This window comes from Mustela nivalis (genome assembly GCF_964662115.1).
Source record: "Mustela nivalis genome assembly, chromosome: 12".
NCBI lineage: Eukaryota > Metazoa > Chordata > Mammalia > Carnivora > Mustelidae > Mustela > Mustela nivalis.
This window is the reverse complement of record NC_139031.1, coordinates 47,758,496-47,779,844: the sequence shown is the minus strand read 5'-3', so window position 1 is coordinate 47,779,844 and position 21,349 is coordinate 47,758,496. Positions and strand designations below refer to the sequence as shown.

The following is a 21,349-nucleotide window of genomic DNA, read 5'->3' as shown; positions in this document are numbered from 1 at the left end:
TATATACAACTTGACATTTGAAGACAGATACTTTTACCAATGATATGGTTAAAAAAAAAAAAACAGGACTGTTTGATTTGCAGTGTCAAATATTCAACTAAAAATAGATTAAGCAAAGTTGGGGGGTGGCGGTGGCAGTCTTCAGGAGGTCCTGCTCTGGTTCACGGAGCCAGAGAAGGGCCACAGGGATCAGAGCTGATCTGGGCATTGCCGAGGAAAGCCGGACACCAGAACTCTTTCTGTTCATCCGAGCTCTGGGTGATATAACGTTGGTGCCATTCTCTCTCCTGCCAAGGGGCCTTCTTTGTTATAGAGAGCATGGCCACAGAAAGCTCTGGCCTGAGGAAGGACACCCTCACAGCCAGAACCATGCTCTCACAGTGTGACTAGGCTTTCTGATCCACCTGGTGGGTGACATGGGACAATCCTGCCCTAGTCACAGTGGCTTAAGGAACAGGCACGGGGCAGGCAAGCAGTAAGTGCCCATGACAGATGAGTTCTGAACCTCAGAAGGCTTCACAGCCTAATTCAGCTTTAACACCCCATTTATTGCCTTCTTCAGCCATCGCAGACCCTGTCATCCTCTTTGCTTTCTGTACGGTGTCAGTTCTCCATGTTTCAGTCTCTGCCTGAGACCTTTCCCACAGAACTTTCAGCACTCTGAGCCAGTCCCGGACTCTGGTCTCCACCAGCACAAGTGCGGGAAAGCGTGAGCCACCGAAAAGACTAACAGGAGAAAAGACCATGAAAAAAAACATTACTGATTTTGAAAAAATAAGTAGCTTGCACACACTTCAGATTTCTTATATCTTGATTCATATGAACATCCATAAATAGCCTCAGTCAGCTCTCCGCGGACACATCCTTACACATGTACGCGCTACTCCCGTGAGGCAGAACGATCACTGGCGGTCGAGGTTTATCCAACTTCAAGACTGAAGATCCTCAGGGAGTAACGAAGGGAAGCCGTCTGGGTGAGGAATCTGGCATCTGGGAGCCAGAGGTGAGAGATGATTGGCCGGGTGATTCTGAGCGATTTGCCCCATCTTGCTGCGTCCATTTGCTCATCAGTAAGATGAGGAAGTGGGACGAAATCCGGGGTTGGCAAAATCCAGGCCACTGCTTGTTTTTATAAATAAAGTTTTATGGATACAGCCATGCCTATCCCTTTATGTACTCTCTGTGGCTGCTTCAGCCTGGGTACAGTAGTCCCACGGCTACAATGGAGTTGATGTGGTCTGCGAAGTCTAAAATAGTTATTCTCGGGGCACCTGGGTGGCTCAGTGGGTTGAAGCCTCTGCCTTCATCTCGGGTCATGATCTCAGGGTTCTGGGATCGAGCCCTGCATAGGGCTCCCTGCTGGGCAGGGAGCCTGTCCCCCTCCTCCCCCACCTGCCTCTCTGCCTACTTGTGATCTTTGTCTGTCAAATAAATTAATAAAATCTTTAAAAAATAAAATAGTTACTCTCTGGCCTTTACAGAAAGTTTGCTAGATTCTGATCTAAGGAAGTCCCCACAAAACCTTTTTCCCTTTGGAAGTGTTTCAAGGGCAAGTAGTTTTTTATCTGAATTTATTTATTTGAATCTGAATTTATCTGTAGATAATTGCCACACCTCTAATTTTTCTTTGCCAGAATGTTGGCTGTTTACCCAAGCCACAAAAACCTGTGTCTGCATAGGCAGAGACTAGCAGGAAATGTAACAGTCAACTGCATTCAGTCAAAATAATTGTCCTCCTATTTTTCCTTTGAGCAATTGCAAATGTGATATGAAATATCCAAACACGTGTGTCACAGCTCTCCACACATTGCTCTTTGGTCATAGAAGTAGACAGGGCTTAGGAAGATAACAATGTCTATTCAGGTCATAGTAGAGGGTAACTGTGAACATCACTGAATTCCATGCAGTTGGCAATGGCTGGTGAAACAAACAAGCACATCTACTTGGGGGTCTGACTTTTCTATTTGTCTGTCAAATAACAACAGTTCCTGAAATGCTATTTTATTTTATAGTGGGTAGCACGGCAAGAAAAGGCCAAAATTGCACGAATAAGACACTACGCATGTTTTTCAGTTTTCCTCTTTGTCAGTGCATAAAGATTTGGAAAACACCAATGCATCCAATTAAGTCTACATCTCTCAAATATTCTCTTCGTAGTATCATACGCATATATCAGAAAAACCAGAAAAGAGTGAGCAGGGGACCCTACACACACACACACACACTCTCTCTCACGCATGCATGTGCACACGCGCACACACACACACGTGTGTGCACACACCTCTGACAAAAAAAGGAATCCAAAAGCAATAACCAATTCCAAAATGCCAGGAAGCAGGGTTATAAATTTAACACAAACAGCTCCCTCTTCAAATCCCCAGTTCGTTTATCAAATTTTAAAAGTGAAATGACAAGTTAAGATTATTAGTCAAAATATATAAATAAATCACCTTACATATGTTATTTCCAAGGTCTGCAAATGATTTCACAGTGGTTAGTTGTAGTAAGTGAATACAGAGGCAGCCTGGCTGGGCTCGGGAGCGGAAGTGGTGCAGGTGAAGCTGGAAGCCTGCCAATCCCCAGACAACGCAATTAGCTCCACGGGCAGACGCAAATACTGGGCTGCACACAGGGGCCTTTAAGAAGTCATTTGGTGAGATTTCTTTCACACGGCAACGCTGACATCTTACCCACTGCCTGGTCTACAGTCCACTACACATAATTCCGTTGTTTAGAGAAAGAACTTTTTTTAGAAGTCTCTGAAAAGCAAGGATTAAGTCAACTCATCATAAATTCCTCCTGCTCGAAACCAACTCACAGAAAACTTTTTTTAAAAATATAGTTTGTCAAATGCTTTGCGTCTTAACGAAATGCCAAAATGGGGGAGTCATAAATTATCTGGTGGAACAGGAGGCCTCTCAGAGAATGAGGGATGCTGGAGCTCTGTGTTCAAGATGAATTGCTGGAAAATTCTCTATCTTAAAAATTGGTTCTGTTCTTTAGCTGTATAGATTTATGCAACATTCAATGTTAACAGCCCTTATGTGGCTGTCAAATGCCAAGTGTAAACAGAAAAACAAGAAAAAAACACAATTCTTTGAGCTTATTCCCCTCATATGTTCCAGATCCAGGTCTGCCAAGCAGGCCTCCCCCTACCCTCCTGGCATCGCTCCGCCACTGCTGTTAATAGTATTATTGGTGTTGGAACACAGCCAGCTGTCTTCCTTTCAAACCAATTTGTCCGAAAGCATGGATTACTGTGTTAGGTAATCTGTCACTTCTCAAAAAGACCAATCTTTAATGTCTCTCCTATGCATATTGCTCTCCAAGTATTTGAAGGCACAGGGATACCATACGACGCCCTGCATATTCACCTCAGAATAAGTCACCCTTGTGTGGTACCCTCTCAGCTAAACAACAAAGGCATTTTAAAATACAGAGCTATACAAATCTTTCTCAGGTTATTTATGCAATAGTAGTAGTAATGTAGACATTAACAGCATATCTACACCTGTCAAGGAAAAAATGATCCCATAAAATGCCTAAAAATCATCTGTGACTTGATCACATGAATAGTTCCTATGAGGAACCTGTGAAGTCAGGTTTTTCTTGGCACTTTCCTCAATGCCCTGCTCCACTTTGTCAGTACAGACTGGGAATAAGAATTTTTTCCCTTTTTAGATACATGTTTCAGCATGTCCTCCATAGAAAATGGAGAAAATTTTCAAGGAGAATGTTCACTGCTTGGAAGGCTGATTCCTGGTCACACATTTCTCTGAGAAAGTTTCTCAAACTTAAGAGACCCAAGAGGTTGTGGTAATATTTCCTATATGCTCTGTGTGTGTGTGTTTGAAACTACATTTCTACACGTGCAACAGAAACCTGATTCTACCAATTTAATCAAATGGGAATTATTTCCCAGACATAACAAGAAGTCCTGAAGTGGCTGATCGGGGCAAGTGTAGCAACTCCTCAATGTGAACCAGTCCCCAACTTGCTCACCTCAATCTCATGATTCTTGCCATGGTCCCACGATGGCAGTCTACCTCCAGCCTCCTGTCCTGGACTGAAAGAAAGGGGAAAGGAAGAAAGTGACAGCAGCCTACGCCAGAAGAGCAAAATCTTTCCTTTCAATCCCCAGCAAATTTTTACTACTATCTCACTGGAGAGGCAGAAACACTTTGCAGCTGGGTCCATCGCCACCCCAAATAGGATTAGGTTTCTCTCAAATGAGGCAAAGTGCATCCTTAGTTACCCATCTCTATCCAGGGGAGAGGGCCACACCCTGACCTCCCCAGGACTCCAGTGAGTACCTGAGGCATTCACTCTCTAGGGGGGTGAGAGGAAGGGGTGGCTGGGTGATGGACACTGGGGAGGGTACCTGCTATGGTGAGTGCTGTGAATTGTGTAAGACTGATGAATCACAGATCTGTACCCCTGAAACAAGTAATACATTATATGTTAATAGAAAATAAATAGATAAAAATAAAAGGGGCAATTTTGACCAATTCCTAGGAAGTTAAATCCTGAGTTATATCATGCCTTGTGCAAAGCAAGCAACGATGGGATTAAGGTTATTAATTCTGCAAGCAAGTAGCTTCAAGATTTTCTCTTACAAGATTGACCATAAAACAGGAACCAAACACATAGTTATTAAATAACACCACCACAAACCTCTCAATAACACTCTTCACTTCCTCATTAAAGTTGTCAGATGACACGATCCTGTGGAGAAGGGCAACCTCCTGGTCCGACATATGGGAAGAGGTCTTCCTTAGTGAATCAAAAAGGCAAGGAAGAAAGGAAAAGTGGGAAGATAGCAGACACTCCGCTTACAAAACAAAATAAGGGGGTGTTTATTCGCTTTAACAATTTTTAAGAGAAGAATCCCAAATGTCTTTACAGTAGCTCAATTCACATGCCCCTTCAGAGGAATGTGTCTAATTGCAAAAATGTCACCAGATACCTGTACTTTATAAAGACGTGGCACAAGATCAGCAAAACGGTAATGACCGTGACAGCCGGATAGGAAGCTCGGTATCACCTGCTGGTATCACTTTTATTTTTTGGTTTAAAAATGTATATAACTTTTTAAAAGGTCTGCCACTAGAAAACTAAAATAAAAGTTCTGATTTCCTGGGGCGCCTGGGTGGCTCAGTGGGTTAAGCCGCTGCCTTCGGCTCAGGTCATGATCTCAGGGTCCTGGGATCGAGCCCCGCATCGGGCTTTCTGCTCAGCAGGGAGCCTGCTTCCCCCTCTCTCTCTCTCTCTCTGCCTGCCTCTCCATCTACTTGTGATTTCTCTCTGTCAAAAAAAAAAAAAAAGTTCTGATTTCCTTTGGGAAAAAAAAAAAAAAAGTTTATCACTCCCTCTTCTAACTTAAAAGGGGAGTGTGCTGTGTAGAGAACATATCCAGGTCAGCCAGGAAATATAGAACAGGGACTCATTAATTCATAAAACCTATTTTCAAATGCAGCAAAAATGGTTTCTGTTGTGAAAAATGAGCACTCTTTCGAGAATATTTAAAAGCTAAAGATGCATTACTGTGGTTAGGGACCACTTGTGATGTAAGAGAAGATTCTCTTTGGAAATTAGGTCCCCAGAGAGCCTCTCTCCACCTGGCAGCGGGGCCCTAGCTCCTTGATGTTCAAAGCATATGACAAGTGCTGTGTTCTCTTCTCCAGCATTGCTCCTCGATAATAAGTGGAAGGAATTCCACCCCTTGATTTTCTAAAACAAACTTTTTAGAGGGAGACCATGGCTTGGACACAGCTGACTTTGGCAAACAAACCACACTTCCTATTACTATGCACAAGAACATTTCTCATTCGTGATTTATTAATAAACCCAACCATTCTTTAATAATTCCAACAATTTAATGCATAAACGTTTTAAAACACTCATCTACCCCAGATTATTTCCTTTCATCCCTCCACCCACACGACCCATTCTTTCTCAGTCATGCCTCTAATCACTGTAGGAATTCTAAAGATGAAATCATTTCCACACTGTTTGCCCTGAGAAATCCCTTGTCTTGGAGGGTGCCTCTACTCACCTCCCTACCTTCCCAAACCCTCTGTATGTTTCCTCAAGTTCAGAGACACTTATTACTTCAGAGGAACATTAAACATTTTCATATCCATTCACCCATTCACTGGCAATGAGAACCAACTCATCACCATTTCCCAGATCCCATTAATGGGATCATTAATGGGAAAGATATCATTAAGATGATATCTTTCCAAAAGATATCATCCCCCATACACAAGCCATTTCTATTTTCTATTTTCAGATAATAAATCTAGCACTAAACAACTAAACCAAAGGTCTCTGAGATGAAAAACAAGTTGGTAACATCCATTTAATTACCATCTTGGAACCCAAGGCCTATGATAATTTTTAACAGTTGCAATTTTTTTCCTGATGGTTCTATTTGGAGCACTAGGAAAACACTTCAGTTTTGTAAGTGTAATCATAAGGCTAAATCTGCATTGACAAATGAAAACAAAGTGTTAGCTGGAAAGGAGAACTTTGTACATCAGGATAGCTTGCAAAGCAAAACAGACCTGTGAGCAGCTACAACATTTGTACTGTATAGATGACCAAATGTGTGATGAGAAATGGCAGATGGCTTAGTTCTGGTTAACCATTCTTGTCCTTGTATGTACGAGATGTAAATAAAATACACATGGCTAGGGCCAGTTCTGCCCTTGGGAAGATAAAAGCACCAAAAAAGAAAATGTTGGCAGCTCTCTGTGCACCACCAGGGTGGTTTAATTTGTACCATATTTTGCCACATCAGCGGAAATGGGGACCCCCTGGAGCTATCTGTGACCCATGATGAAGGCAATAGTGGGAGAAGGGAAGGGAGAAAAATCTCGCAAAACTACACACGGCTCTGGTTGCCAGGCTGACGCGGAATTGTGAATCCATAAAAACCTGTTTCGAAAACAAGTTTTCACAACTATAAAGCAGAATAGCTCTTCCAGCCCTGAAAGCTCCCTCTCCTCAACAGTCCTGCCATTTGAAATACGAATCCTCCAGGGTCCCGGCGAGGGGTAGCCCTGTTCATAGAATGCCTCCAGTATTAACAGCCTATTTTTATGCTTTAACAGAAAAAAAGAAAAAAACATTTGATAGCCACCAAAGAGGATTTTGAAGGAAACACCCTTTGTTTTTAAGAACGTCATACTTTATGAGAAGCTTCATGGGGAAAAAAGGGAGAGATCCGCGACAGGGCACATGTAATAGATCAAACACAGAAACTCCCAAGAGGAAGGCCAACACATTACAACGTCCTTGGAAGAAGAGCTTGTCTTCGAGAGATGCTAACCAGGGTGACGTTAGTGCCTCGAGTTTATTGCCATCAGGGCAGTCTGGCAGGAAGCAAGTGCCAGGACTTGCCTCATACCCTCATGAAAGCTCAGAGTTGTTCTGTTTACAACCAGACACGTGCAGTGGGCCCAGAGCAGTGCCGAACTTGTGCCAACCGAGCATCAGCACCTATTTGATGTGGTGTGGTCATGCCGGGCGCTGCTCGGGCTCCCTGGAATGACGTGCTGAAACACAGGCCGAGCCTGTTCCAAAGAACTTCTCTAGAAAATTCTAAAGAGGATGGGTCCACAAATGCAAAGGGGGAAAGACCTGATGGCAACGTTTCAGGGAGGTCACACCCCGGCAGCACTTGCAGACGGTATGGCCAAGTCATCGATCCCACCAACGATCAACATGCCACAAAATCCAGCAGCTGTCAGAGGACAAGACTAGGGGGCCTGGGGGAGCTCTCTTTAGCCCATGTCTGGCCTCCTCAAGCAGCGAAGCAGGAGAGTTGGCACCGTGTTTTCTAATATTATCTATTACTCTCCTTGGGACTGTGGGTACGTTAGCTACTTCGCTTTATTTTGTTTTTTTATTTCCTTCCCATTTGTTTCCACCCTCTTTGCATGAAATCAGTAAGACATAAGACACCATAAGTATAGTTCTGCAAAGCTATCTCAGCGAGGAACCCTAATGAGATTTCAGAACTTGGTCGGCTAATATTTCACTGGGATCCAGGGCCCCCAGCAGGGGGACCCCTAGCAGCCACTGAATTCTCTTGTCTAGAATCCACCTTACCTCACCTTTATCATGACACATTGGCAGATCTCTGACAGTTCTTGCAGCCTGAAGACCACAGGTCTGAGAAGGACCCTACCTTAAATTCTCTCAGGAGGGAGAATCAGCTATAAGTCAGCAGCAGAGAATCAGTTCATTGAAAACTAATGTGCTAAAAATCAAAGAACCCATTTATCAGAATGCCCAATCCACAGAGTTTTCCAAATTGACTAATTTATTAAAACTGGTTTCTTTCAACTATTTATAGGGTTTACAGATACTTCTATTGAGCAAAATGATCCTCAACAGCTGTTGAAACAAGATTTCTGCAAAGTTGGTATTAATTCCTTCATTTTTCCCTTCATAACAACATGGTAAGGAATATTCCATGGGTCAAACAGAAAGAATCACAAGGTAATTTAGTCTCCTTATGGGTATTTTTAATATTAACAAGATATATTTCATCGTTAATAACCAAATTTCATCATTTACAAGGAGATCTTTTGGCTTACACTAATTTATCATATTCTTTTATTTAATGTTCTGTCTTGTTCTGAGTTCAAATCGAGATTCTGCCCCCCCTCTGGATAGCCCTGGCCAAGCAGCTTCACCTCCCTGTGCTGTATTCTCCTCAACCGGAAAATGGAAATAATTACAGCCTCTCCTTCACAGGGCTGTTGGGAGGATTAATCTAGTTTATTCATAATATATATGAAGTGCTTAGAACACCAATTGATGTAGAGTAAGCCTTAAATGAATGTAAACTACTATTATAATTTTTTTTAATATTGCTTTAAAGCACATCTTTCAACACTTAGGTCACCTTCAATGGATTCTGAAAACTCCTTAATTTGATTCACTCTACACCCACCCCCCGAACCCCAGGAAATGTCCTTCCTTGCCCCTCTTGTACTGTGATAGCACCTTGAAAAGACCTCTAGGAAAGCATGTGTTTCCATCTACGTCCCTCTGGACTGTCTGCTGGTCGCCGTATGCCATGGAGTCACCGTGCTCGCCAGCACGACACTCAGGGCTTGGCGCTTGGTGAGCTTCCCATAAGCCTTTGCCAAATGAACTGGTAAATGATACAAATGGACCCAGCACACCTTAGGATGGGTCACTAGGGTCTAGGCTCCGCCCTTTTGTGTTGGCTCTGACTGCTTTCTGTTTCAAAGGGTGGCCTCTTTGTGAACTCTTGCCCTCATTCTAGAATACACTCTTTTGTGAACAAACAGTTTCCATCGCCACTTAACACCAGCCCCCTTCCTTTGGAGCCAGGGAACGGTATTACGTTACGAGGCATTCTCATTCTCAGAGGTGCCTTCCTGAGATGAGGTGTAAATTAATGCCAGCCTGACCACTCTGGGTCATTAAAGACCAGATGGTAATTTTTGCAAGAGGAGCAACTGAACCTTACTGGCCTGGCCCAAGTCCAACCTGGATAATTACCTCCCGCCTACACAATATCCCCCCCTCTCAATGTAGACCCAGAAATGATTTTCATTTCTCCCTCTGAAAGCTAGCCAGGCAGGACTGTGCTGGCTTTTCACCCCACTGCTGCGGAGCAGGCGCAGGGTAGCAAAGCAGCTTTCCTCTGGGGGATCTGCAAAGTGCTCGAGGACCAGAAGGGTGGGCAACAGAGATCTAAAGGTTTCAATAATATATTTGGAAAAATAAGACTTAGTCATCCCAAGTGAAAATACTTCATCTCCACTGCATTTTTGTTAAGCTACAGGAGCAAGCAGGAAGGAAGAAGTCTAATTTGGACACGAATTGTCTTTTATTGGAATTATAGAAGTATGGTTCATCCCCAATCTAGGCAGCCCCTGGCGCGGGTCCACTTTTGACATGAAAGCTACCTAAAGCAGTCACGGATGGGTTTTTGCTGAAGCAAATTCCATTTCTTACGATTGGGGGGGAAGTGGAGGGGGATGGCAAGAAGCTTGGACCCTTGTTCCACATGCAACTGCCTACACAGGAGAAGACCTGATTGGCAGGACGAATGGAACAGATCAGCCTGACCAGGAAACATCCAGGGCCAAGCACCAAGGTCAAGAGCACCCAGAATTGACTGATTGGCACCAAGATAAACAGACTGAACACTAGGCATAAATGAACAAGAGCTGGTTAGGAACACCATCCCCAGGTGGCCTGCAGGTCCTGACCCTTTTGCATGAGATTATCCAGAGCATGCTGGATCCACTTGAAGGGGGGAGGTGTTCTTGAAGTGGTTTACAGTTATGTACTGGCTTGCCATTCTCAGAAGAACCCGAGGCCCAAAATTCTCTACACCTCCCTTTGTGTCCTTGGCCTAAGGTATAGTTTGTCTGGAATGGCCTAAAGCATAGTCTCTCCACCCAGAAAAATGTCATCAAAGGACCACTATCTAGCTATTGCAGGACCGTAGGGGAGCACCGACTCGCCCCCATGGCCTTGGCTCAAACCTGGCTCGGAGAAGCTATGTCCTGAGTCGAGCTAATACTTAGTAATAAAGCTTCCTGGGAAAGCAAGACTGCCAAAGTTTAAGTGGTGGGTTTTTATGACCAGGATTATGGTCCATTAAGGGACAAGGATGAAAACACAGCTCGTTTCATTCTGATCTCTTGTCTAGGCTGAACCACCATTCTATTTCCAATTAAATTTCCACAAGAAAAATGCTGATGTTTCTCCTCCAGAAACAAGTTTCTGGCACTTTCCCAAAAAACCCACCGTGGTTTGAAGCCACAGGCTCATAGCATTGAGATTCTGTGGCTTTGTTCTCTCCACAAGGATAAAAGGCCTATAAATGATAGAGGTTTTCAACTATAATTTGTTGCATTCAGAAAGAGAATACATGAAATATATTCTTTCTCTGAAAGGGACGTGGGAAAAATAGGCCATCTGATACTAGGGAAATGAGGGTTCTTCCCATTGATGATCTTCCTGAAGGGAGCCATGGACAACCGGTCATAACGGTGAAGCCACAATGACCGTGAAATATAATCCAGCTTCTACCTTAACTTGCCCCGTTGCTCAGGGAATGGGCATGAACAACCCAGTTTCTCTATTCTTCTCACACCAGAAAATTCCAGGGGTGAAGAAAATTTCCCTCCATTCTAGACATGGTGTGGTCCTTTTGGGGAACAAGGTGCACAGGCATCTTAAGGGCATTCTGGACAAATCCTAATGGGTAAGAACATTGGCAAGGAGAAAAACAGGAATTTCTATTAAACAACTGAGGCCTGGGTCTGCCCCACCCTTCGGGGATACTGACATCATAAACTACTCTAGATTTTTCCAGTAACGAGTAAAAAGTAGCTTCGTATCATGTGCTAACATAAATTTCAATCTAACCAAAGAAATCTCATATCTACATAAGAAGCCTCTGAAAGGCTATTTGAAATGAAGTAAATGAAAAAAACCAATAAGCTGTTTTTGTAAGAAATACTGAAGAGCCATATCAAGAAAGAAATCTAATAAGTTGTAAAATAAAGCTATCTTCAGGAAAATATGAGAAGGTCCAACTTTTCCTAAGAAAGTTAAGCAACTGTTTTCAGAGAATAGTTTGTCAAACAACAAGATTTCAAGTAAATCTGAGTTGAAAACAAAACAAACCAAAAGTCCCAACACCTAGCTTATGCATGTCCTATTATGTCAATGCACATCAGAAAACACCTCTTTCTAAACATAAGAAGGAAAATATCTTTCATGGACAACGAGAAGCAGATACTTTTAATTAAAAAAAAAAAAATAAGCGCAAATACAAATCCCAGTAACAACTATGGCCTGAAGCAAATGTTTTTCTGTCTCTCCCCTTCTGCTCCTGTGGCCCACTCCAGAGCACACTTGTCCAAAATTATTATTTGGTTTATCTCTGGATAATAAAGTATGAGGTACAATATTTCCATGTGGAAGATTTTGGTTTTTTCCTATTTAAGCTTTAAGATCTTGAGGATGAGGGCAAAGGAAAGATGTCTATAGACTATGGCCTTGGGTTATCGCCTGGCTGGTAATTATGTGAGGAAATTTTCCTGAGTGGGGCTTCCTTCTGCCCACAGCTGTTCATAGAAGACAGAGGTGGTGCCCTGGATATACAGAATCTGAAAAGTGGGTGTTATTGAAATTTGAGTGTGAAATCTATTTTTATGTCATTACTTATGGACAAATTGCAAATGGCTACCAACACACACACACACACACACACACACACGCACACACACACACAAAATCTTCTTCCAAGCTACCATACCCTAATAATGACTAAATGCGCTGCTGGAATTTCCAGGGAGAAGCAATATTTGTTAGGAGGATCTTTTAGCTGGCCGGGGCCACCATAACACAGTATCACGGACCAGGTGGCTTAAATACCAGAACTTTGTTTCTCACTGCTCTGGAGGTGAGAAGTCCAACGTCAAGGTGCCAGGGGTCATGTTCGGCGAGAGGTCTTTCCATGGGTTGCAAGCGGCCATCCTCTAGCTGTGTCCTCGCGTGATGGAAAAGAGAGAGGCAGAAAAAGAAAGCGAAATCTCTGGTTTCTCCTCTTATAAGGACATAAATTTTATCAGATCAGGACTCCACCCTCATGACTTCATTTAACGTGAATTACCAGTCTCCAAATACAGCCAAGCTAGAGGGTTAGGACTTCAACCCATGAAAGGGAAGGGGGGTGAGGGGAGGAGGACATAGTCCATAGCAAAGGGGTAACATTTAAGCTATTTAACTATGGGGCATTAGAACCGATGCCACATCTGCTCAGACTGCAACTGGACTGGGCATACCAGCTTTACCCTTCAGATCTAGAAGAAATAAAAAAAGCAAAAGTTCTCCTCTTGGCCTCCTCTGGGGGGAAAAAAAAGCCTATAAGAGATGGCTTCCCTTACACGGCACATTGCCCAAAATGTAAAAATAGGTCTTCTCCATTCATGTGTAGAAGTAAACACATTGCTTTATCCATAGAAACATTTTAATTCATCAACTTATGAATAGTGTTTCTCCGGAAAGAGGGAACCTGTAGGAAACTTTCACTTTATAAACAGCATGGTTTTACCAGGTGCACGTATTATTTTGTAATCAGAAAAACAAACAAATATTTCAACATTTGTTTCACATTTTGTAAATGTAAAGAAACTTACATTTCACATTTGTAAATATGCCCACCCTTTAGTCCTTAAAATTCTACAAGAATGAGCTAGGCTAGCTACAGAGTTTTGCTGGGGGCTTCCTATTAGAATTAACCTATTGCACAGAGAGCGGATCTATTCTAAACATAGGAACAACCTTTCACTTGTGGGGATTCTTTATTTCTTGTTCCTAGGTTGTTGTCTTTTAACAATAAGAATAACAAATTTCTGGGGCACCTGGGTGGCTCAGCAGGTTAAAGCCTCTGCCTTTGGCTCTGGTCATGATCCCAGGGTCCTGGGATCGAGCTTTGCATCCGGCTCTCTGCTCAGCAAGAAGCCTGCTTCCTCCTTTCTCTCTCTGCCTGCCTCTCTGCCTACTTGTGATCTCTGTCTGTCAAATAAATAAATAAAATCTTTTTAAAAATAAAAAGAATAATAAATTTCTGAATGAGAGACTGAAGGGTTGAAGAAGACAATTCTAATGACATTCGAAAGAGTGGTGGTCAGGAGCTCCCCCCCTGCTCTTTAAGCATGGTTACAGTCTCTCACCCATAAGAAATGAAATCACCCCTTCAATCTCAATATTTGAAGAAAGGAAATCTTCTTGTCCCTGAAGGAGATGTTATATCCACAAGGCAGACAAGGAAGACGACTGAGATCTCGTTTCCATATGGAATCCTGCTTGATGTTTGTACTCATTCTGAAACCTTCCAACTCCCTAACAGTTAGCATCCCATTCACCAAATGCCAGAGTCACCTCCTGGACCTTGGAACATTTCCAAATTTTCCCTGAGGGTTAGGCCTGCTGAGAAGACCTGAATTTAACCACAGCTAGACTACTGATAGCCTCTGACATGCTCCATGAAATACTGTGCCTCTGGATCACTGTCTATTCTATTCCTTATAACTGAAATGTTCATCTAACTTTCTTCTTCAACCTGGCTCATCTTGAAAAGGCTTCCTCTCTTTTCCCCCTGCTTCACTTCTCACATTCCACTTTGAACAATGCCTGTGGTAGCAAGTAGATTTGTGTACAAATAACTGAAAACCCATCTAATAGGGAAAACCTATCAAATGTGCTTTGGACCAAAGCACAAATATGAAGTCTAGAAGTGGGTGAATTCAACACTTCCAGCAGCTCAAATTTATTATTGAAAAGTCATACTTATTCCCTCCTTCAGCTCCACCATCTTCAGCATTTTGACTTTTCTTGCTAATTGCCTCATGGTTGCAAGATGGCTGCGAGAGCTCTAGCATCATGTTTTCCCATAACTGTTGCAATTAACAAAGAAGGGGATGATCAGAAGGCTTTCTCCCAAACATGTTTTATACTTTTTGTCTGGGAAGTAAATCTGTCCCCATAGACATCCTCCATGTCTCATTAGCCAGAGTAACAGTTTATATAGTTTAGAGTCTATTATAGCTTATGATAGATTAAATTACTATTGTTTAAGAAAATAAAATTGCTCCTTAGCACATAGAGACCATTTATTTAATATCTTTGGAATTAAGATTACTTTGTGATGGGGCCAAGGGTACTGAAATGATCAAACCTCTTGTCATTCAAAGTTGTGGCACTATTATTTATTCCTCAGGATGCTAGGCAGCTCTGAACTACAGGATGATAATAAAATAATTTTCTATTTTACATACCAACTTGTGAAGTCCTTGTATCTTAACATCTCTTCCAGAGGTAAATAATACTATAGTTAATTTATTAGGTTGAACAGAGATTCAAAGAGAGGACATCCCTTGCCTGAGTCTACGTAGCTTATGTAGCTCAAGAAGGGCTGCCCCTCACGCCTACCTAACTGTTCCTCCTCCCATCCTGCCCCACTCTTGTTCCCCCTGGGGCCTCTCTGAGCTAGAAATACCCAAAATTTGGGATAAGATTCCATGAAATCCCCTAATCTTACCACTCTAAGTGAGCTCAATTAGCTCTCCCTCTGCCAAGCAGTTACAGAATCGGGGCAGCATCTAGACTGCCAGAAGAGACTGGAAGTAGTCTGTCTCGCCCCTGCCACAAAGCCGACTGCCTGACTCGTTGCAAGAGAACCTTCCAGGGTTCCATGCAGCCAGGCAGACCCTACTTATTTTAAAAGTGAAAGATTAAAAATATTTGGTTAGTATAATGAAATCCAGCAAGTATTAAGTAAAAGTGTTTATTTAGATTCCCCAATGGGTTGGCTCCTAAATAAAACACAAAATTGGACCAAGATGTCTCCACAAAATGCAGCCACTTCGCTGACTAGTTCATGAAATAAGACAAGAAGAGACTTATACGTTGTTCCAAGTAAAGATAACAGATGCAGACCCTTTTTAGACTTAAACTCATATGTCCTATTATTAAGAGCATTAATAGAAATGTTCCCTAAATGTTTATAAGGTGTTTACTCAGTTTCCATACTGAAAATCAAGGGATCTTGGTACTGAAAATATTTCATGCCCAACAATCATACAAAACGACTACTTCTTCAGTTTATAGCCTCTCTTAATCTCTTTGTGGAAATCTCCAGACCTCAACTACATTCCTTGAAATTTTACAGGGCACCAGAGGAACAGAAATCAGGTCAAAATGAATATGTGTATTCAGAAACGCACTGAGATTTTTCCAACTTTTCAGGTTCCTCATACAAATTAATCTTCTCTAGGGCCCTGGTGGTCTCTGAATCACTGCTTCCCTCCCCCACCTTGCAGCACCCCCATGGTATTCTCTTGATAGGAATAACTGCCAGATCATTAGGGAAGAAGAAGTTTATTGAATCAAATCGGGGGGGGGGGGCATCTGCACAAGGTCAAGAGCAGGTACCACCAGCTTTACATAATTTTTGCATCTGCACTGATTTGATTTAAGGCTAGAACTGGAATTTATTGGTGAGCATCACATTATGAAAAGTGGTTTATACCATATCGTCTCATATTTATTATGATTCAGTCAAAAGTAAATTGTACACATGCCATCTGCTGTGAGCTGATACAATGGAAAGGAAAAATGGCTCTTGAAAAGCACATTTGTTCTCCTTTCCATTGTCTTTAATGGTTTACTTTGGTGGAAGAGAAATCGCTTTAATGTTAAAACTGTCTTTTCCTGCGGCACTGATTACCAAATGAAAATCATCAGAACAAAACAAAAACAGAAAAAAGAAAGAAAAAGGAAGTTGAACCTGATGTATTAAGATAGTGGTAAAAGAGAAGAATAGAGTTGTTTGAGCAAAATATGTGATATAGAGAAATTGTTTAGGATCCTCCCCCCACCCCCCGCCAAAAAAATGAGTAGAAATGCTGGATAAAACATTCTAGAATTTCAAGTTCCTAACAACAACAACAACAGAGTTATTCACTTCCTGTTACTCATTCAGATTGTATCTCTATCAGGAGTGGGCGACATTTCAAAAATGACCTGAGTGGCTTGTCCCCATGTAACCAGCATCCTCAGGGAGGGAAGGGAATGGGCGCCTACCCCACTCTCCAGCAAGGTGACAATGAAAAGCAACTGAAAGACCTCCGAAATCTTCCCTGGGTTCCTTTGTAGAAGGCAAATCGGGCATTATTTATTTTTCTATACCAGTTTTGCCGCTTTTCCGCAGAAATTTGAAAGTCCCTGGTCGATAGATTTGAGAATCCATAACTCGCTCCCCAAGCTGACAGGAACATCAGGATCTCCTCTCAAACTACAACCAGTTCCCAGATTCTAGCTTATTCCTCCATTAACATGCTCTTTGTCATGGTGGTAATTTAGTCAAGTGAAATCAAATGCTGAATGCATAAAGTTTACTTCTGAGTCCACTGCTACTGTGAACAAGTTGAAGACTCATGGTCAGAGGCATCCCTAGGAGCTGCCTCAGAGATGGGGCAGCGAGTACAGTTTGGCCGTTCCTTCACCCAATTTTTTTTATAGAGGCCCCTCTTGAGTTCACAGACACACTAGATGCTTCTAGTTGGGTTTTGCTTTCTTTTCTCTGCTTCTTACCATTCACCCTGTGGTTCATTATCTTAAATGGTCTTTTTTCAAATGTATGGGGGTGAAATGATACAATGTCTGAGATTTGCCTCAAAATATTCCCAGGCATGGGGGAAATCAAGGAGCTGTAAGTGAAATAAGATTGGCTCTGAGGTGGTAATTTTGGAGCCTGGGTGATGGGTACAAAGGCTGAGTATTATATTCAAAAGTTCCCATAACGAAAGATATTTAAATACTATTGTTAGGAAATGGTGTTGTTGTTTGGGGTTTGGTTGTTGCCTCCCTTTCCTGCTGGAGAACTGACCTGCTGTTGGACACCTACGCTAAAGTCTGGTCCACTCTGATGGCTGTAGCTCAGTGGCCCTTTGCAAACAGAGTCAGGGTACAGACGCTTCATTTTAGATGCTGCTACTGATCTGTGAGCCAAAGCCAGCACTAAGTCCTATAAAACTCATACTATAGGCGTCCCTTCGAGGCAAAATTCCATCTATTGCTTATAGAAGACCACTTGGAGAGAGCCCTCGGCCTGTCCACCCCACACCAGCAAGTGACTGATAGAGGATGACCTGGTGGAGGAGGAGAGGCTCAGGTCCATGGAGAGAGGGAGAGAAGGGGGAGGGGGAGGGAGGGGCAGGAGGGACGCCTAGCTCTCAAGGGAATTCTTCCTTTCAGCTCAAAAATGGAAAGTTCAGTCTATGCTGGTATCTGTCAGGCATCTGGCAATCAACGGGTTAACTAGGGCTCTTATAACATAAAACACTGAGGATGGAAGCCCTGAGAACTGGAGAGCCAAAAAAATGGAAGTATCTGGCAAATATATCTTGAATTAAAACGAATCTTACTTTATTTCTTTTCTCTTCCCCAACACTCCCAATAGACATTCTTAGCTGAAGGATCTCCAAGATCTTGATTTTCAAAATTAATCCCCTCTGGAAAGTGCAATTGGGAAAGTGCAATTATTCCAGAACAATCTGCTTTTCTAGGCTCTTGAGACTAGAACATCCGTATGTTCTCAAGGCAGTTCAGCTCTTTGTAGACAAGCCTCAGAAAAATAGATCTATAATTGGAAAGTAACTCGGTGCTCTTCTGGGACTTTGGTCCTTTGTATCTCAAATGTTTTATCTCTAGTGTTGATACAAAAACCTGTGCCATTTATTAAAAAAATATATAGCCACTAGCAAATGATATCCTTATAAAGGTTAATGTCATAGCTGTTAGATGAACACATAGGTGTTCATCATCTCAAGAGTGATCGCCAATTTTTTTTAATCATCCACCCCATCATTGAAAAAAATGTAGGACACCTACCTAATATTTTCATCTTTGTTTACCAATAAGTTATCACCTTAGAATAATGGGAAAATAGGAACAAAGCAGTCTAGAACAGTAACTCGTGCCCCCTTTCAAGCACTTTACATATGTTCACACTTCTGATCTTCACAACAACCGGAACAGGAGGGTAGTATTTTTTTCATTTTGCCAATGAGGAAGCTAAGGAACCAAGAGACCAAGGAATTTACCCAAAGGAAAACAACTGGGAAGTGTCAGAGCTGGGATTTGAACCCTGGTCATCTGGTTCTAAAGTTCATCTCTCAGCTAGTAAGTTAGTACAGGAAGGACAGGCTAGACCTCAGGAGGCAGAGTGAGGAACTGCCAAAGGATAAGATCTTTAAAACTGAAATCAGAGTTCTCACCATCTTCTTCCAGCCTCCCCCGACACTGTCATCTTGCCCACTCCTGGGGAATTCCTTCCATCACAATAAAATAAAATGGAGACCAGCACTGAAAATTCCCCAGGCAGACAAAATCATTCAAACACTAAATGTAACTTACTTAATGTAAGAGAAACTTGGGTTATTTCTTGTAAATGCCTCTGATAATAAAACAAAAATAAAACCAAAAACTCAAACTCATCTTCCTAAAACGGTATAAGATGGTCACTTTTCACCAACCCCACACCATCTGAAAACTCTGGCTGTGATAAGAAATCCTTGTCAAGTTCAATGACGTCCTCCTCGTCACGTCCTAAGCCATCTGTAACATGGATCTGGGCTCTGAATCAGGTTTGGATTTGAAGATTCCCAGTTTGCGAACTGCACTTCTTGTGCAAAATAAGCTCTTACTAAATACTAGCTTACTGACCTGGTTTTAATTTTTATTATTTCTGGAATTTTTGACACTACCCTTCCCACCCAATTGGAAACCATTGACCTAAAAGTTACTCCTTTGGAAGCTGGCAGAAAGCCTCTGGGAGGGTCTGGGGGTTATGGATTCTGTAGATTACACACGGGGTTCAGTGCAACAGGATGATTCCAGACCTTTGACAAAATAAATACGTTATTCCATCATAATTGATGGTCCAACATTCTCACTGTCTTCCTAGCTACATTACTGGGTCCTATGGCACTCCACTTATATTATCAGTTGGTCTCTGAAGAGCTTTGTCTTGTATTGTCAGAGAAAAACCAACCAACTAAACAGGTGCTGAAGCATAAAGTGAAAATTCAGAATTCTATCTTAGAATCACAGGAGAGAGCTCAAGAGATCGCCAGCACCTAGGCCACTTCTCTGGCTTCAAGAAGCACCATACATTTCTACCTCCTATGGGCATGAAATATATTGACCAACTAGAAATGCTGGCTAGTCAAGGAAAGCATTCCCACGGCATAGGTCTTCCATTTCCTTTCTCCACAATAATCAAAGTCAACACCCAGGGGGTCTAGGGAGAGTTAAAAGTAGAGATAAACTAGACTTTTTAAATACCCAACCCAAGGCAAAATGAAAGGGTGATAATCTGGTGAACTGGACAAGTCAGGCGAGGTTGTAGGCATCACAAATGTTCCTGTTGCCATCTCCTAGGAAACAAGAATGATAACTGGACTTTCCTAAGTGCCTCCTACATCCAGACATTTCGCTTTACATCCTGTCATCTCAAGCAACTTGAAATAAGGAAACTGAGGCATGAACCAGACTCACATCAGGCCTCATACTTCTGCAAGGCCCTATATAATGGGGTCCCTGCAACTCCACCCCCATTGCTCTTTGCCTGGTGCCAGCTGCACTTTACCTTCTGCTGCTCCTCTAGCATGCTAAGCAAGCACCTTCCTCAGGACATTTGCACCAGCCACCTCCTCGATCTGGAATATAAATCCTTAGAAATCCACCAGCTCGATTTCTGGTTCCATTCGGATCCCTGCTAAGCATCACCTCCTTGAAAGACTCTTTCCCGACCTCTGTGTTAATGAGAGGACCTCACTCTACATTCCGTATTTGCTTTATTTTTTCTTTCAAAGCCTGAATCATATTATTCCTACATATCTGATCACGGGATTCCCACCTCCGGGGGAAAAAAGGAAACCATAAAGTTAGAGACAATCTCCAGTGTGTCCTGCCATGTACCTTGAATGACCACGGGGCTACCTTCTGGGTTTGAGCATTCAGTAAACACCTTCCAAACACAAATCCTCCCGATTCCAAAAGCATCCCTCGCTTGCACCTTCTCGAGAACCATCCCTGTGGCCGATTCCCGGGGCTCACTGCCTGAGAAAGCTAGTCCCACCCACACCCCCAGGTCTTCCTCCTCCAGACAGGGCAAGGCCTGTCTGGAACCAGCGTCTGGCGCCTCAGGTTGAGGCTGAGAGACACGACCTGGCCCCGCACAGCACCGCCCGGCCCTCTGCTCCGCTTACCGCCGGCTGCGTGGGCAGGCCCCGGGTTCCCTCCCAGGGGCGCCACCTCCTCTCCCTCCCTGCTCTGGGGCCCGGTTTCTCCTCTCTGAAGCCATCTGCGCAACGCTGGGTGAGCAGACACCCACGGAAAACGCCAGGAACATTTCAGACACAGAGCAGGCAGACGCAGCCATGTCAGCATGGAATGTCACGGCCGAGGCCAAGAAAATGAAAAACTGCCCGGCGTCAGTACCCCCAGAAAATTCCAAAAATCCGGTCGAGCCAAAGCCGGCCTTTAAAAGGCGGTGAACGTGAAATCAAATCCTCTGTTCAGGGTTGGACGGTCCCTGGGGGCGAGAGTGCGCCCCCTGTCTTCCACCTGCGGGATCTGCACACGTATCCTCTAGAGTTTTCATTTACAAGCAGGGAAGGGACAGGCTTTAAAAAACAGGAACACTGGGGCACCTGGGTGGCTCAGTGGGTTAAGCTGCTGCCTTCAGCTCAGGTCATGATCTTGGGGTCCCGGG

At 43.0% G+C, this 21,349-nt stretch overlaps 2 long non-coding RNA genes across 3 annotated transcripts in view; both read right to left on the bottom strand.

Annotated features, from left to right (window-relative positions):
• LOC309845371 overlaps positions 1-21,121 on the bottom strand; it is a 195,141-nt gene extending 174,020 nt beyond the window's left edge. For both annotated transcript variants that reach the window (XR_014301251.1, XR_014301252.1), the window contains exon 1: positions 20,844-21,121. This is a non-coding gene — a long non-coding RNA (uncharacterized lncRNA). The remainder of the gene's footprint in view (positions 1-20,843) is intronic.
• LOC309845370 lies at positions 526-4,763 on the bottom strand. Its single transcript, XR_014301250.1, has 3 exons — positions 4,675-4,763; positions 4,003-4,066; positions 526-726 (listed from the first exon to the last, which is right to left on the bottom strand). It is a non-coding gene; the product is annotated as an uncharacterized lncRNA (long non-coding RNA).
• Positions 21,122-21,349: the final 228 nt, after the last annotated feature.